The sequence below is a fragment of the Jaculus jaculus genome, chromosome 6, assembly GCF_020740685.1.
Source record: "Jaculus jaculus isolate mJacJac1 chromosome 6, mJacJac1.mat.Y.cur, whole genome shotgun sequence".
NCBI lineage: Eukaryota > Metazoa > Chordata > Mammalia > Rodentia > Dipodidae > Jaculus > Jaculus jaculus.
The window spans coordinates 22,071,803-22,090,033 of NC_059107.1; the positions used below are offsets into that span (position 1 = coordinate 22,071,803).

General features: G+C 38.0%; 1 long non-coding RNA gene across 1 annotated transcript; it reads right to left on the reverse strand.

Annotated features, from left to right (window-relative positions):
* Nucleotides 1-2,215: 2,215 nt before the first annotated feature.
* LOC123461686 lies at nucleotides 2,216-16,599 on the reverse strand. Its single transcript, XR_006637792.1, has 3 exons — nucleotides 16,561-16,599; nucleotides 3,313-3,500; nucleotides 2,216-2,309 (listed from the first exon to the last, which is right to left on the reverse strand). It is a non-coding gene; the product is annotated as an uncharacterized LOC123461686 (long non-coding RNA).
* Nucleotides 16,600-18,231: the final 1,632 nt, after the last annotated feature.

Here is an 18,231-nt window from a genome sequence, read left to right on the forward strand (position 1 = left end):
AGAGAGAGCAGGGGGAGGGAGGGTATACTAGGAGTTCTAGCCTCTGCAAACAAACTCCAGATGCATGTGCCACTTTGCGCATCTGGCTTTACATAGACATTAAGGGAATCGAATCACAGTTGTTAGCCATGGCAGGCAGTTGTCTTAACTACTGAGTCCCATCACTCCAGTTCTCCTGCTGTCTTTGAGAGAAATTTTAGTCAGCTATGCACGCTATGTTCTGCCTAGCCAGCCTGACTATACATGAAAGGTTTTTCATAGGCTTTGTATTTTAAATTACTGTTTTTCCTTGGTGAACAGAATAGAATTATCCCTGAACTTATTTTTAAATTGAAACACTAGAATGATTAAAGTTTGGTATTATTTACCTATCAAAAGTTATTTTCTACTGAATATCCTCCCTTAAAAGTATTCAAATTTTCTAAAGCCGCAGTGCAAGATAATCTAAATCCATAGGACACAGAGTAGTAATTTTATTTGATGCTGACATATTCTCTTTAGGTTTTCCTCTAAAGAAAGTCTATGAGAAATTCACGGAGGATATAAAAAAGACCCACTATTTCTACTATTCACTGATGCCTCTTTGAGCTTCCCTTGGTTGGGAATTTAGCATTAACAAAGGAATTTGTGATGTCTGATATACGCTGTGCTCTAATCTAATATGTGTCTGTGATTTCAGTCATAATTACTATATATCTAAATCTCAGTTTGCAATTCAGGTGTCAAAGGAGAAATAGTCCTGGGAAAGCCTTCCTTATCAGTTATAAGCTGCTGTAAAACTTACCGTGTTAAAATGTCCCTTGAAATAGACATTAGAGTCCTCAAAGAGGGACAATATAAAATTGATCAAATCCTGCATTTCAGAAGCAGGTACTTTTTTTTTTCTTTTCTTTTTTACCATCCGGATCCCCCACCCCCCACCCTTTGGATATGGATAGCAGTGGTTTAGGGTTATTTCATCGAAGAACACTTAAAACAGGCAGGCAACTCATCACAAAACTTAGATATATAGATAAATATATACATGTCTTACACAAAAAAAAAGGGTAGACTAAATCAGGAAAAAAAAAAAAAACTACAGAAATAAACCAACTTACTGTGAACTTTACCTCTCTAGGTGGAAAATGACAGATGCTCATTGATAGCAAAGGTTTGTCAAAATGCCGGCCTGCACATCCTGGGCAGGAGCCTACAAGCATGTCTTTAGGAAGGAGAGGGTTGGGCCCTTGGTTAGAATCTGTAGGCGAGCCTCAAGGAGCCAGACTATGAGAGGGAGGGGTGATCAGAGTCACTGTATGCGGGGGTTTATTATTGACAGAGATCAGCAGCCCTTCCTGAAATGGAAGCAGTTTTACTCCACTCAAAAACCTGGGTGCCCAGAATGACATAACAATTTACCAGCAGTATTACCTAACATCGTCGTTGTGGATTCATGGGAATCCACGTCGAGTATGGACTCGACGGCTTGACAGTTTTCCCAGCAGAAAGTACACACTCTGGAATTGTTTGCCCACTTGTGTATGTTGTATCCATACCCAAATTGTGAATAATGTAGTCGAGTTAGCGTTTAGCTTCAGCTATCATTCACTCTGGAAATAACTCATTATTCCAGGTTCCCAGCCACTGAACTTTGCGGGGAAGGATCAAACACAAATGGCTGTTGGGTGTTGGCTCAGTGGCTAGAGTGCTTGCCCCAGCATCACAAAAACCAGGCATGGTGATGCAGCCCTCTGATCCTAGCAAGACTACAGCTGGAAGGTCATGACTTCAAGATCATCCTCAGGGTAGCCTAAGGTACATGAATCTTCAAAGCAAAGCAAAGCAAACAAACAAAAGCCCCTAATAGAGTGCATTTGTTTTATGAGGTATTTTGTTGTTTGGTTTTATTTATTTTTGCCTTCCCAGATATAGTACCTGTGCTGAAATAGGGGTGTCTTCACTTTAACACTATTTTAAAATGGAAACCAAGATGATTTATTTACTTCAGACTTCAAATACTGTGATTATTTTGGAGACTATAAAGATGTAAGATCAACATGTCACCCAGAGCCAAGTAAAATCATAACTCAATAACAAGTTCCCACAGCAAGAATGATTCATGTGAGCTGCAGAGATGATGGCTACGCTCAGTCAGTGAAGCCTTTGCCACGGAAGGATGAGGACCTGGGTTTGGATCCCCAGTACCGTCCTTAAAGTCAGGCACTTTAGCACGCGTCTGTAATCCCAGGGCTGTTATACCATGACAGGAGTGTCTCTAGGGCTTGTTCTAATCTAGTTGAATTGCTGAACTCCAGGTTCAGTGAGAGCTCCTATTAAAAAAAAAAAAAAAAAAAAGGTGGGAAGTGGTAGAGGAAGGTTGAAAATAATACCACATGTGTGCACACATGTATACACATTCACATATGTGCCGACCCACATACAAACAGACATATGTACACACACATCGAATAACTCATGATAATAATTGAGCCAAATTATTAACTAGGAATTCGAAACTGGGAGAAGAATTTTTAAGACATCGAAAAAAAGTTTTTTTAATTTTTTTTTCAAAATATATCTTTGGACTCAGTGAGTGACTTGCTACCTCAACTCCAAGCAAGAACAAGGTATACTGCATGATGACTTTTATTTTTCTGCCTACTTCTTGGGTTGGCAAGGGAACATTAACAATAGTTTTCAGTTTCTTTTCTTTCAGTTCTCTTATTTTCCTGGACTTCTGCCTGAAGGCCATGTCAAATACACCACACAATCAGTCACGTGTGGAATATCTGATTATTTGTGAAGCCAATCTCCAGAATACATAAAAATAAAGCACCACCCAAACCCACAAGGTCAGCAGCTCATGAAAGCAGGTTGTTGCTGGTGGTGGTGTTGGTGGTGGTGGTGGGGGTGATTCCCTGCACTCTGCACTTACAAGGAATGCTTTACACCCGCAATGGTAAATGAACATTTAGATGCCAATTGACTGTCAGGATAACTAACAGAGATGAACACCCCTTCCTGAAATGGAGGCAGCTTTACTCCACTCAGAAACCTGGGTGCCCAGAACCGCGTAGCAGTTTTACCCAGCATTACCCAGCAGTGTAGTTGTGGAGTCCCACACTCCACTGCTTGATAGTTTTCCCATCAGTGAGTCAACACTTCAGAATCGCTTGCCCCTCTGTGTATGCTGTGTCTATCCCCAAATTGTGAATAGTGTATTCGACTGAACCTGGACATGTACCCCCCCGCCCCAGATTTTCTAAGAAGGTAGGAAAATAATCTGAACTTTCTCTTAGCTTAGATTCCCGAGGATGGCAAGAGCTGACAAACCTTTGTTATACAGCGCTCTGGTCATCAAAGGCAATGGAGCAGGATCTGCCTCTCTGGCTCTTTCCTGATCCTCCAAATAAATTGATTACTTTGATCCTTAAAGCAGCAGATGTGACACTTTGCAGCCATACGAAATCCACTTCCTTCTGTCTTTTGAACGGAGGGGTGTTTTGCGCAGCTGTCTGCTCCTAAGAAGAACAAAGTGAGGGTGGACAGTGAGACTGTCCTACAGATACCAGTGTCTCATGTGCGATGTGTGCCTGTCTAGCAGGACACCTTTCAGTGGTGAAAACTGTGGGTCACAGCCAAACACATTTATTGTAACATTAAATGACTAAAACTGTTTATTCTGTGAACATAATGGTTTTCTGTGTCTTCCGTTCATCTTAATCTGTTTTAGCGCCCAGCTTTTCTCTAAAAAACCTCTTTTGAATACAGAGTTATTCATTTCAGAGAATAGCTATAAGAGGAGGAAGAATAAAACAAAATTAGCAGTTGATCAAGAGTACTTTAGGCTGCCACCCTTTCCATTAACGATTTGATTTGATGTGAGTGCAATGCGTTTCCTGATACATTATGATAGAATAACCCTGACAGAAAGAAAAACCAAAGAAAACTCAAACTCCATCTAAGATACAGCAGCCTGCCACCCTCCCGATTAGCATTTTAATTTGATGGGAACTGTGTGGTGTCTCCCTCTCAGTTCCCAGGCAAGGCTTTCTCATTTAAGACTGCCTTATCCTTATCAAGTCATCCCGAGCTTTTTGAGAATTTATTTATTTATTTTTTAAAGATTACCTCTGCTGCTTCCCTGGTGGCGAGTGAAGGTGTTTATCAGACACTGCTTTGCAGCAGAAATCTACGACTGCCTTTTGATGACAAATTGTAAGACTTCATCAAGACTAAAGTATGCAGAGACAGAAAAAAAGTGTGTATATTCCTCTTGCTAGAGTGGCTTATGGAAAAGAGATTCTTTTGCTTCATAAAAGTAAATAGAATACAAAAAGAATTAATTGTTACAGAGACTATCATTAAATCAAAGTACCATATTAGCCCCACAATATTGGTCTCCAAAACAAGCTTACAAACAAACAAGCAAAAAAATAATAATAATAGTAAAGAAAAATCCACCAAGTCTCCAAATGTTAGATTCACAGACATAGAAGTGAGATATTGACCTTCTTCCTTTAAGGACAGCCTTACTCCTTTCCCATATGTAGAATCTAAAATGACCTGGAAATCTTTGAAGCAAGACTGCAACCTTTTGCTACAGTAAAAACATCTATAATTTCCATAAAACACATCCAGTACATACCAGGAACTACTGTGTGATCTTATTTAAGTTACGCAACCAAATTAAAGATCATATGCATGGCTATGGTAATAATAGTTAATCTCCACTCAATTTTTAGAAGTTCAAATGCTTTTTCTTGGATATATACTACTTTCTTTGTTGTTGTTTGGTTTTGGTTTATCAAGGTAGAGTCTCACTCTAGTCCAGGCTGACCTGGAATTCACTATGTAAACTCAGGGTGGCCTTGAACTCATGGCAATCCTCCTACCTGGGCCTTCCAAACGCTGGGATTAAAGGTGTGTACCACCTTACCTGGCTCTTTTTTTTTTAATAATCCTGCTTTAAATATGTGTTTATAAATGGCTCTCTTTTTAAATAAATTCCAACTCTACATCATGCTGAACCTTCCTGAAATTCCTTTCTAACTTCAAGTGAAAAATCCTAACTTCTCCTGAGAAGAGGAGTTTCAGAAACAAACTCCTCAGGCTATTGTAAGCACCAAACAGAACTCTGCCTGTGGCCTAGGGCCCCATGGCCACTGAGAAAGCCTTGAGTTTTGATTAACATATCATCAACTAAAAACAAACTACCCCAAGAATAAGCCAGGCCCTTGAAGACCTCAGCAGCTTTCTCATTGATCATCACAGGCACCTTCCTTGTACTTCTCAGAGTCTATGAATATTCAGTATACGTGCTCCATTTCAATGTTTGACAGCAACAGAGATCTAAAACTTTGGGATCCCCAAATAAAGCTCTATTTTTATGAATATCACTTTGATCCAAAAGGAGAAATCATCTTTGAATTTCTTCGTTTGTCATCTGATAGAATGGAGGGTCTGACTCATTGCATTTTTTTTTTTTTAATGTTTCCGAGTCTTGGTGCTAAAGTTTCCCTTTCAAGATGATTTCTCAATATGCATATTCCCTCAGACTTTCACATCAAAGTTAAACTTTGAAGCTCTCGGGCAAAGTCACAGCCACGCAATCTATGACAACAGCAATCATTTAGTAGCATTGCTTTAGCTAAGAAAAAAAAGTTTCATCCTGCTTTAAATAGAAGTTTTAAAGCCTAATTAACAGAATTGATAGCTTCATGTGTATAAATTGCCATAACCAAAGAAGGGAGTATGCAAAATGGTATAAGGGAGAGTTGGGAGAGACTGTCCTTGTAGAATAACAAGTCTTTATTAATCAGGTATGTGTGCTTCCAGTGAGATTTCAGATTGGCCTGTGAGGTTGTAATTCTTATTAGGGGGAACTTGTATGGAAAGGAGATGTACAGAGCTAGTCAGCCACTCTCTTAGGAGGATGAGATCTGTTTATTATTTGGAGATTTACTATGATGATACCATTACATTTAAGATACACTAATATCCTTAAAAATACAGCTTGGGGCAAAAACAAATGTCACTTAGTACAAAGATCAGGGACTAGATACAAAATGTGTCCAAAGTTTTATAAACCTGTAAATGCCTCTATACATAGTATATTTATTATAAGCCTTTCATAGTTACATATTAAACAGCCACATACCAATATAATTAAATTTTACTCATAAATTTCTGTAATACACTATTGAATATATTATTTGTATGCAATATTGTAATGTCTTTTTGAATTTCTATACAATTTCTATACATTTTCTACACAAAAAAAATAATATACTTAGTCATTGGTGGGTTTATAATTTATTATTGGTGGGTTTATATTTATCTATTAGATTGAACCAACTGCAATTTGTAATACCTGGTGATGACTCTTCTATAAAAAACTGATATATTCTGTGTAATTTAATGTCACATTTAGGATAGTTCTACTGACTTTCAGTCTTGCATGAGAAAGTCTTGTGTATTCTAGGCTGGTCTTGAAATCTGATCCTCCTACCTCTATCTTCTCAGTACTAGGATCACAGGAGTACAGCTGGTTTAGGTATAGCAAGGGATTGAACCTAGGGCTTCCTGCAAGCTGGTCAGGCACACAGTACTTTAGGGGCATCATTGCTTTCTGAGGAGCATTCCATAGCAATTGCACCATTATTGGAGAGCGACAGAGACAGACAGAGAGAGAAAGAGGGGGAGAAAAAGAGAGAGAAAGAATGGGCAAGCCAGGGCTTCCAGCCACTGCAAATGAACTCCAGACACGTGTGCTCCCTTGTGCATCTAGCTAACGTGGGTCCTGCAGAATCGAGCCTCGAACCGGGGTCCTTAGGCTTCACAGGCAAGTGCTTAACTGCTAAGCCATCTCTCCAGCCCTAATCACACCATCTTAAAAGCCTTGTTTAGTGCATGATGCCATGTAGCAGTAGGTACCAAAGGGCCACGTAGCATGTGGAAGATACACCGAGCTCAAGAAAAGACTGATGTATAGACAGGCTGCAAGGTTGACATCCGCAGAGATTTCTAAATGACTGCTTTTAGGAGAAAAACTACAGTGTGAGAACATTAAGAATTTATCCCCTAGATAATTAATGGTCCCCCTTTGGCTTCTTCTTGATTTCTTAGTCTAAGCCTCTGGTTTTCTGCTATTGAAAAGCAAGACCAATTGCTCTTCCACACCCCTTAACTGGAGACCTTTGCCTGAATTTCATTGCTGTCCTAATCCTCCAATTTTTCCAACTATGTTATTTGGTCTGTAGAACCATTTCCTTAGCAATCAGGAAACTCTGGACATGAACCTAAATAAAGGACACTCAGAGAGAAGGCCTAGGGCCAAGATAAAATCCTTGTTTTGAGGGTTTACCTTAGTAAAATAAATAAGGTAATGGACTCTTTCAGATTAAACAGCTCTGTCTGCCCATCTTCCTTCACCTCTTTGAAATGCATGGTGACAATGCATTGATACTGTGGAGGTTAATGACTGACTGATTAACAACAGAGAGCACATTTGCAGGCAAATGAGCTGTAATAATTGTTACAGGGAACTGCTTTGAAGAAATGCTTTAAATAGGCTTATAAGAACTCTGGAAATGGCTTTTTCACTCTCTTCAGATAAGGCCTCCCTATTTTTTCTACCTTCTTTTCTTTCTTGTTTTTTTTTTTAATATTTCATTTATTTATTTGCAAGGAGAGAGATAAAGAATGAATATGGACACTCCAGGGCCTCTTGCAACTACAAATGAACTCCAGAGGCATGCACCACTCTGCATCTGGTTTTACATGGGTACTAGGGAATCAAACCCAGCTCAGCAGTCTTTGCAAGCAAGTGCCTTTAACCCTTGAGCCATTTCTTGAGCCCTCTTTTTTTTTTTTTTTTAACTTTCTGTTTTCCTTGCTTTCTCCCCTTTCCTTTATTTTCTTTCTCTTCCTTTTTATGTTAATGAGGATGATCAAAGAGAAAACCCCATCTCAGTTATCCCACATACTTAAAATGGTGAGTGACCCTGGGTCTTAGTTGTGAAGAACTCAGGCAATAGGTTCAATCATGTGTCTCTTTGCTGCTGTGATTTGCTATTACTTGCTAATTTAGAAAACATGAGCTTCTCTTCAAATCCAGGAGGACCACCACAGTTTATATCTGGACTAACATGTGAAGGAACATGTGGCAAAGTTTTGATCATAACCTTGAGCCCTCTTGGGAGGGGATGGCACCCTTAAGATATGACACCTAGTAGGAAGATTTTATTCGGTCAGTGGACACTATAGATAGGCCTTTAAAAGAGATAATGAAACCTTGTTATTTCTCCCTTTTTCTCTTCTCTAGCCCATCACCATGAGATACACAGCCTCCATCACTACATAATCTCATCCACATGATGTCCTGTGCAACTAAAATCCCAAAATGACACACCCAAGACACTATGCCAAAACAAATTTTGTAGTAATAATGAGCTAAATTTACAATTCTCCCTACAAGTTCATTTTCTCTTGTGTTTTGACATAGTGATAGAAAACTGACTGAGACTCAGTGTGCCTGTTTCTTTTTTTTTTTTATCAGTGCTTCATTGAGTGTTCATCATTTATTTTAGAAAGTTGAAGTGATGACATTATGCAAAGTATTTTGCATATATTAAATGTATACAGTTACACAAAGGGTATTTCTCGCATTTTTAAAATCCATGTAGCATTTTGATCACTACTGCTACTTATTCCCTGAGATTTCCACACCTCATCTAATTGAGATTGAGTCTCCTCCTACCCTTAGGAATCACAGCTTTGATGATGTGTAATTGCCACTGTGACACTGCCTGAAATTTAGTGTGCATTCATAATCCCCTGGTCGACTCTTAAGTATGAATGTGTCATAGGGCCCTAGCTACTTTAGGAGGTATAGAACAAGCTCCAGAATCTATATTTGCAACAATTAACAGTGAGTGCAGATATTGATAGCCTGGGAACAGTGCTTTGAGAACAGTGCTCCTAAGTAAAGGGGTATCTCTACTGCAGCTCTTAGTCCCTCCCATCCTCCAACACTTCCTTTCCTTGCTTGCACAAACTGGAGTAAAGTACCTATGGGGACACATCTAGCAGCCTGTTCATCTTCTAGCTATTCTTGATAGATTCAGCAATTTTCCACTTAGTAGTGCCCTCCACCCACATTTTGGTTCCATTCTTGTGCTTGCTATATAAACCTGTTTTTATGTGCACTCACCATGTATCTCAGTGTTCCTCTACTCCATAGTAATCCTCCTGCCTCTTCCTTCCAAGTGCTGCTGTCAGAGGCAAGCACCATCATCTCTGGCTCTTTTCCTCTTACTCTTGGTTTTTTACACTGTGTAATAAATGTATTTATTGAAAAATTCTTGAACCTGGGCACCAAGTAATGGCTCCGCAGATACAGAAGGGCTCTGATGTCCTGGGAAGGTTTGATATATTTAGATTCCTCACATGAATTAATTCACTGCACACCAAGGGGTATAAATACAGTGATAGGACTCCACTCAGTACACAGCATTTTCCTAAGTATAGTGTTCATCAATTTCATTTTATATATAAAGACCTATTCTTTAATATATTAATTGATTTATTTGCAAGCATAAAGACAAAGGGAGAAGAGAGACAGACAGAATGGGTGAGACAAGGACCCCAGGAACTTCAAATGAACACCAGACACATGTGCCACTTTGTGCTCTGGCTTTACATGGGTACTGGATAATAGAACTCAGGTTGTTAGGCTTTGCAGGCAAGTGCCTTAACCACTAAACCATCTCTCCAGCACATAAAGGCCTATTTTAAAGGTGATTATTATACAATTACCACAAAAGTTACATTCAGTGCTTGTCATAAATGTCATAACTAAAATGAAATGAATGAATAAAGAGATTTGCAACAGGGCTATGAAAAACCTCCCTAGGCATTGCCCCCTGTAACAGCTTTGCCAGAGGCCTATGCTTAAATGCACAAACAAATGAATCATTCAATAAATAAATAAACAATGAAAGATAACCAATCTTGTCAAAATTTCTGACATAAATCTAGAAAGGGAAGTTTTATTTCATGAAATAATTCAGCATTTATTACTCTTTATGATAATAAATTGCTATATTAATTTTAGTGCCAATACTTCAGCATTTATCCCATTTTCAGGAGAAATTAATAAATGAAACACAGCTAGGAGGAGCATGGAACTTTAAGAATAATGAGACTGACCATCCTGAATGCTACTTTTAGACGCTAAGAGAATCTGAGCTGGTGAAGACAGACAGCTGTCCACTTGTTAATGGAGTGACAGAATGAACTGTGTATACCACCTTTATGGAGTCATTTCAGGTCAAAGGCATTGCTCCAGCTTGAAACGGCAAATTTGAATCTCATGTGCTTAATGCAATACATTGGCCAAACCCTTATGACCACCTCTGTCAGGCATTTCAAAAGGGGTCTTCATTGTCTTAACTCTCTGTTTACTTCTACACGAAAATGCAGCTAAACTAGTGTTTGTTAAGGATCACCGTAGAATGAGATGTGGATGCAGTGCATGTTCCTGTTTCAGGAATTAGATAGTAAGATATCAATTCACAGAGTACCATGAACTGATATTGTCACTTTTGTAAAACAGAAAAGGAAATAGTCTTTTATTTCTGGGCTGTTGAGATTCAGAGTATGAGTTCCTCATTATGATGGGAATGGGAACTTTTGGTGCAACACACAAGCATAGGAACTAGAATTCCCCTTCTCCACCACTCCAACTAACATTGTTGCAAACTACATACTTACCTTATTCACTGGATAATATATGAAAGAAGAACCTTTTACTTGCCTAATTTTCTTTTAACTCTGATATATTATATTTAAATTTATTCCTCAACTCACTTAGATGGTAATAGAAGTTTGCCCTGAGAGTCACTTAAATTACAGAGGTTGCCCTTTCAACTTAAGGTCTTAGTTGGGGGTATACTAATTCTGATTTCAAACACCAGCTCTTTGCAATAGCAGCTTAGGAATAATGGATAATGTTTATTAAGTGCTTACAAGCCACATTTTTACATAAATTATCTTATTTAATCCTTGTACCAAGCTTTGGATCAAGTGTTTTCATTAGTTTCCTGTCTTTATAAATGGAAACATCGAAGCTTAGAATATCTAAAGAGTTTGCCACAGTTAAATAGCCAGAAGATTGCAGAGCTGGAAAAGGAGCAGCAGTCATTTTAGACTGTGCAAAGTTTGGGATACTGGTATGTCTACTGTGTGGAAGAAGTGTGTCACTGGGGAGGACCTGGAGGGTTTTTTTTTTAGTACAGCACTAGTGTGTGTTTATTACCTGGCTCACTCTTGCTGCTACCTCCCAACTGGTGTAAAAAGATGTGATGCCCAGCTTCTTCTATGCCATGCTTTCCTGCCATGGTGATACTTACTCTTGAGACTGGAGTCCTGACATCTTTTCCTTCCATAAAGTGCTTCAGGTCAAGTACTCTGTTCCATTAACAAGAAAGTGACTGCAACATCTATCCTGAAACCATCTCGAATTCTTTTTTAAACGGTCTCTAATTCTCATAGACAGACATTGTTAACAGACAAGTACTAGGTGGTAGTGCTTGTCTGCACTCCAAGAGCCCAAATGCTGAGGCTGTCGCCAGGTCCTCTGGACATGATCCTCTGTCTGACCATCCTCTACCATAGGCACAGGGGACATTATCTCCCCCTCATGTAGTGAATTCCAGGTTGGCAGTAACAACTGAGGTGTAGTGACTTTATACCATCTTTACATACAATATTTGTGTACCAGACTTTTCTGTTTCTGATCTCAAGACTTTGTTGATTGGAGAAAGCAGGGAATAGAGATTTTCACTCTGCAAGTTGTTTCTGTGGATTAAGTTTTAAAAATATGTGTAAGGTTAACCTCTTACCAACCATCTAATATGTAAAGCACTTAAGCACAATGCACAAATGTGGCTTCTCCTTTATTGCATTCTTATTTTAATATTAATTATAGAATTTACTGAATAAACATAATATTTCAACAATAAAAAATAGGGATAATGCTGATAGCCTACCACCTGATACTTCCAGAATTAACAACCATTTTAACTTTGGAGGCATATACATGCCTGTGTGTGCCATCCTATCTCTGTGTGTGTGTGTGTGTGTGTGTGTGTGTGTGTGTGTGTGTGTGTGTGTTCCCTCCAAGCTCCTTTCTACTCTCTAACATCTATCTATGTACCTACAAAACTATCCAATTTTTTTTTTATTGAGACCCTAATTATATCCTAAGGTATGCAGCTTTCTTTTATATATCTTTTTTCTGTTATAAATTATTGAAGATGCCTTTCATACATTTAGTTTTTCTTTTATTCTTTTCAGTGCTTGTTGGTTTTAAAAAGATGGCATAACCAGGTGCGGTGGTGCACACCTTTAATCCCAGCACTCCCGAGGCAGAAGTAGGAGGATTGCCATAATTTTGAGGTTACCCTGAGAATACAGAGTGAATTACAGGTCAGCCTGAGCTAGAGTGAGACCTTACCTCGAAAAACCAAAAAATAAAAAAATAAAATAAATAGATGGCATAATGTTCTCCTGTGATGCACATTTAGGAAGATCAGGAATTTTTGCTGGTACATATAGTGTTTTCGCAAGCAACTTTCCCTATCATATCCTTGTATATACATGCCAATTTTTCTCTAGGAATGATACATAAAGAGATAAATGCTATACTATGCAACATAATAATCAGAAATTCCCACAGCAAGGTATCTGGTTTCTTCTGAAATTAGTTGTTCCAACAAACTCTTATTCTATTCACATCGCAAATGGCCTGTTTTGTCACAACACGTGATATTGTTAAGAATCTTCGGTTTTATTATTATAATAGTCAGAAGGCATAGAGGTAAGACTGGGGCATTATCTAATAACCTGTGTTGCCCTTATTGCTGTGCAAATGCTGTGATTTTGCAAGTGTGAATCTTGGTTGGTGTGAAATGTAAGCCTTCTAACTTTGGTATTTTGCAGATTTCTGATTCCTCAACTCAGTGGCCACTTCAGAGTCTATCTTCTTTACCACTGTTAGCTCCGACATGAGTACTCACAGCAAAAATTAAAAATTAAATATATATATGATGAGGTACTTGTGACAGCCCCAGGCTGTTGGCACTCAAGAGACAGCATCCGGCATTACCAAGGAAGATGTACTGTTTCAGTGTATTTAGAAGTTTACTTTTGGCTTTTTCCTGAAAATACAATCAAATGAGCTACCCCTCCCCAACCACCCCCAACCCCAGGCAGTTCCTAAGGAATTAATGACCAGCTGAGGTTAATGAGTCCCCACTCAGCTCTGGGCCATCAACTCTCCCAGCTGGTCATTAATCCCCTGGAAATGCCCCACGCCTTGGTAGTTACTCCTTAATTATGGAAGGCATTAAGGATCAGGAGAGAATCCTAAGCAAAATGAAAAGGCCATTTTTCACTGGTGTTCAGCATGGGACACTTACGTCCAGGTGGCACCAGGAAACACAATCACAGCACGATTAAACCACCTGCTTCTGAGGAGGGTTCATCAATCTCTATTTTCTCCTTTGATCATCCAAATTCAAGGAAAGGCTATTCAAGCTACTGCAGGCCCAAGACCAGGCAAATAACTTGTGTCCTGTGAATTCTTGATTAAACTGTCGGAAGACCAATACCTTGGACTCATTCAACCCAGGTATATCTCTATCTTTATGTCTGAGAGGAGTAAGTGCTTGTCTATGTGCTTTGCACTTTATACAACTCTAAGATTAAGATTTCTCCCATCCATCCATCTCATCAACCCTATTTGCCAGAAACTAATCTGTTCATCTTTCCCCTTGGTCAGACTGTGGAATTTTAAATGTATTATTTGCTGATTGTAACTGTTTGCTCATGGGGCGTAATTTTTATTTTCAATTAAAGACGAGGTGCCCTAGTAATTTCTTGTCCTTAACATGTAAGTCTCAATGCGTGTATGTATTAGAATCTGTAGTTAAAATTTATTTTATTGCTGTAAAAAATTTTATTTATTCTATTTATTTGAGGGAGAGAGAATGGGCATGCCAGGGCCTTCAGCCTCTGTAAATGAACTCCAGACACATGCATCAATTTGTGCATCTAGCTTACATGGGTCCTGGGGAATTGACCCTGTGTCCTTTAACTTGGCAGGCAAACACCTTAACTGCTAAGCCATTTCTCCAGCCCAAAATGTCTGCTAAATGATTATTAATTTACTGTTAAGTGTTCCTTGAAGTTTATTGTTGAGATGCAGATTTTTTTAAGTGAGCTGATTTTACAAAGAACATGAACACTTTAGCGTGAATTAAGTATGCCTCTGACCTAATCTGTTTTGAATGAATGAACATAGGATTTTACTCTTTTGAGATCAGAGCTACAATACAAAATGTATGGCCTATGAATGATGTTGGTATCTAGGAAGAGTAAGGGATGTTCTCAGGTTAACAGAGGCCCTTGGGAAGTAAAGAGAATGTTGGGTTCAAGTAAGAGTTGAGATAATTACCTAAAGTCTTGAACAAACTTTACCTATATAATTTTTTTCTACTATGCCCCATTATTATTTTGTATGAAGGTAGCATTAGATGAAGGTCAGGTTAATATTACAACACAGGATAGGTCACCTCTAGAAGTGAGCATAGCTTACTACTGGTCTAGGAGTAGGACAGTAAAGATGGAATGGTCTGAATCCTGACACACAATCTTACTGACACAACTTTGGACAATGGTCTTAATGTCCTAGGGACCAGCAAAGCTTCTTTCATGCTGTTGATGAGGACAGAATGAAGAGATGCCTATAAATGATTTCGCACAGTTATTTATATTAAATTTCAATGTGAGATTTATTGTACACGTGTAATCCAGAGAAATCTTGGTGTCTTGTCCTTTTAAAAATAAATATGTGCTACTACTCCGATCTCTGCACGTGTGACTGCTGGTACTGTTTCCCCCAGTAAAGTACCTGAGATTGCTTCCCACTTTCTCTGCTTGCACCAGACAGCATCCTGGGTCATGCTTTTACTATCGCTTTCAAATACTATCCTCCTGAAATGGCTCGTTCTGTGTTCTGTAAATCCTTCTTTATACTAGGGTCTTGTGACATGTTACAAAAAAAAAAATCTAGAATTTGCTTTCATTATACCTCTTCTGAATTCTATATGCCCCATAAGAATGGTAAGTCTTGTCTCTTTCTTGTGGTTGTTCCACCACACTTTATTTAACAGGCTGAAATTTCATGAAGCCTTTATTCACTACAATATTCATCAATCATATCTCATTCAAGCAGAGTGCAATTTTACTTTTCATTTTTCCTTTTTGGTACTCTGTTACAAGTATTGTCTCTGGCTTGCATTTTAGTTTGTGGACTAGTCTGCAAGCATTCTTCATAGCACATATTTTATATGCCAGGAACATACTCAGGCAAAAATATAATAGCTGCCTATAAGAAAAACCTGGTCCTTCATTGTTGACGATTACAGTATAGAAGAAGATAAATGACAAAAAATATTCACTTTAATATTTATACAATTTTAATTTACCAGAAAAGAATATAAAGATAGACCAGGCTTGATAATCAGTGAAAAGTTAAAGAAAAGATGGATTGGAAGGGTTATGTCAGGAGTTAATTAAGGGAGGGCAGGCTGGTAATAAGACTATTCCATACAAGGGAAATAGAAGAATCAAAGGACAATGGGAAGATGGAATCTGAATTTTGGATAGGACGCTAGAGGACATGAGAAGTCCAGTGGGGTTTGAGCCTGGGAGGTGAAGAGCAGAGAAAGGCTTCTGGAGAAGGAGCCAGCCTTACCAAAGGACCTGTTCTTTCTCTGAGATGGAAAATATTGCACATTTATTGTTTCCCAAGGGCTCCACATCTAGCAGGTACCCAGTAAACATATGTTGAATGAATGTCAGAATGAAATGGTGATGTTTGTATAAGTGCTATTTGTTCCTCATGGATAACTGGGGCATGAATAGGAAGTCTGAAATGATTTATTGGCAAGTTCCTCAAGGGCTTAGATTTCTGACCTAGCTTCTAGACTGATAAAATGTTGTTTGAATTATGTTGAAAAATAATGAAGTAAAAAGGATAAAGCCAAGGGAAAGTATTCTACTTGAGAAGAATTATTGAATGTTTAGTTCTAGAAATGAATGATTTAAAAGGAGTTATTTCCTTTCTTCTGATTATTTTACGCTCTGCCAAAGAAAATATCTCAAAATCTAAATAAATTCCCACTTTGACTTTAGAAATGACTTTTTACAGCATATCTTTAACAGTTAAACATAAATCTTTGGCACTTCACTGCCTTTTCTACCTGAATCTTTGCTTCTTCAGTAATGAGACCAATGTTTAATACGACCTTACTAGTGGTACTGCTTTATGGGGGAGGTGTATTATTTGTGTTGGAGACAAGAAATCCAAACATGTCTGTTTATTACCTCCATATAGGCTGAGGAAAATGGAACTCTTAACAATCATTTAATCTTTTGCTTTAAGATATAACATGAATTTTGGTTAAATCAAAGAATATCTTATACCATGCCCCTAACCCCCTTGCTCCTTACCTCACTCCCTAGTCACATGATCCTGCCACTTCTTCTCAAACATCATATGGTCTTTCAAAGGTTAAACTCCATTTGTCAGTTAGTCCAGGGTGACACATTTATTTAAAGAATTAATGAATAATCAGACTCCTCAGGGAAATTTAATGTGGTTAAATAGTAATAAAGGATCTGTCCAATAGAACATAAACAATACCATAATGAAGAATATTAAATCATATGTTTTGTCACTAAGCCCATTATAGAGCCAATTTAAAATTATAATAGATTTGCATTTGGCACTTGCTAGAGATTGGCAAATTTATTCATGTGAAAAATAGAGAATATAGATTAAATGTCTTCAGATTTCCCTACTAGAACTAGAAGAAAAACAGCTCTCCTGTGTAATGATATATATCCATATATGTGATATGTATGCACATGTATGTATTCTCAATCTACTGAATCCATTCTATTAATTCTAAAGATGTGTTCTCATTAAAGTCTTTTAAGCACTTAAAAATTAATGGCAAGAAACACAAAAATAATTAGTGATGTGATTTTAAATGCCTCTCCTCTTGAGAAGCTGGCTAGCATTTTGTTCCGGCACATTATGTGTGGAGTATGAAGGGTAAGGGAGCACACAAAGCAATGGAAGCCAGAGAGAGGAATGCAGAATCTGCTGGTGTAGAAGCCAGCTGCACCCAGACTCCTGAACAAATGAGACACAGTCTGCTCACCACTCAAATGACTGACAGTTGTATACTTCACCCAAGGCTACCATTAGGAGAGTGGCTTTTTAGAACTTCTCTTGACTCCCAATGTTTTTTTTTAAGACATTCCACAATAATTGTGAATACCATGTGCCCTGTGCAACTTGGTTTATTTCCCTGCAAAAAGTCATTATAGAAAATTAATAACTAGTTTCCAATTTACCAGTTATTTAATAATGGCAAGGTAATGGCTCCTAAAGTATTAGAATTTGATATTTTGCACCCATAGTATTCATACTCAGGATGTCTACCCTCAAGAACTTCTCTCAACACATAGTAGAATACATTTGTTAATGTTGCTGAGTGCATCTAATTCAAGAGAATCTTAATTCCTAAAGAGTAAGAAAGTGATTTGGAGAGTGCAAATGGTAAAGAACAAAACTATAATGAAGTATAATCAATTACAAAATTAATGATGAGAGGAATTTACCCATGCACCCACATAAAATGTATTCTTGTCTGTCCACAATATAATAATATATACCAATGACAATTATATGTACACACATGGTTATCAAACATATATATATATTATATATATATATATATATATATATGAAAAATATGCTGGTTTGAATTCTATGATCCCTATAAACTCATATGTATTTTGAATGTTTATTTTCAACCTAATGACAATTTGGGAGGAATAACCTTGCTGGAGGAGGGATATTTCAGTGGACAGACTTTGGGACATTATAGCCAGATGCCACTTACCATAGTTTGGCTCACTCTCTTGTTGCTATTTTCCACCTGCTGAGTCAGATTTTGATGTCCAGTCTCAGCTCATGCTGTATATCAATCTAACATCATGAAGCTTGTCCTCAAGATAGTAAATAAAAATAAAACCTTTCCTCCAATCAACTGCTTTTGGTCAGGTGTTTTATTACAGCTATGAGAAGGTAACTGCAGTAGACGCAGAGAC